Source organism: Bubalus kerabau, chromosome X (genome assembly GCF_029407905.1).
Source record: "Bubalus kerabau isolate K-KA32 ecotype Philippines breed swamp buffalo chromosome X, PCC_UOA_SB_1v2, whole genome shotgun sequence".
NCBI lineage: Eukaryota > Metazoa > Chordata > Mammalia > Artiodactyla > Bovidae > Bubalus > Bubalus kerabau.
Window position 1 is genome coordinate 157,664,089 of NC_073647.1, and position 854 is coordinate 157,664,942.

At 38.3% G+C, this 854-nt stretch overlaps 1 non-coding gene across 1 annotated transcript; it reads left to right on the plus strand.

Moving 5' to 3' along the window:
* The first annotated feature begins 529 nt into the window (after positions 1-529).
* LOC129640527 (U6 spliceosomal RNA) lies at positions 530-636 on the plus strand. The gene has a single exon (XR_008708883.1). It is a non-coding gene; the product is annotated as a U6 spliceosomal RNA (small nuclear RNA).
* The last annotated feature ends 218 nt before the right edge of the window (positions 637-854 follow it).

Sequence of the window (854 nt, forward strand, 5' to 3'; positions counted from 1 at the left end):
ATGTCCATTTTGAGTCTGTCTTAGGATTTTATATGCATATGCCAGTCAGTTCAGTTCAGTTCAGTTAGTCAGTTGTGTCTGACTCTTTGCGACCCCATGGACTATAGCATGCCAGGCTTCTCTGTCCATCAGCAACTCCTGGCACCTACTCAAACTCATGTCCATCGAGTCCGTGATGCCATCTAACCATCTCATCCTCTGTTGTGCCCTTCTCCCCCCACCTTCAATCTTTCCCAGCATCAGAGACTTTTCCAATGAGTCAGTTCTTTACATCAGGTTGCCAAAATGTGTGGGTATGAATTAATATTTACTGTACTTTTGCTGCCCTCTCGTGGAGAAATAGAAGAATGCTTATAAGTGGAATTCATAAAATCCAAATGTATTCTGCGTATGACTAAATATATACTGTGCTTATGCTGCCCTCTCGAGGAGAAATAGAAGAATGCTTATGAATGGAATTTATAAAAATCCAGATGTATTCTCTACATGTTGAAAAAGATACGGTATAACTTTATTAAGAATTAATACAGTGCTCGCTTCGGCAGCACATATACTAAAATTGGAACGATACAGAGAAGATTAGCATGGCCCCTGCGCAAGGATGACATGCAAATTTGTGAAACACTCCATATTTTTAACAAAAGAAACTATAAGCAAGGTGAAAAGATAGCCTTCAGAATGGGAGAAAATAATAGCAAATGAAGCAACTGATAAACAACTAATCTCAAAAATATACAAGCAACTCCTGCAGCTTAATTCCAGAAAAATAAATGACCCAATCAAAAAATGGGCCAAAGAACTAGATATTTCTCCAAAGAAGACATACAGATGGCTAACAAACACATGAAAAGATG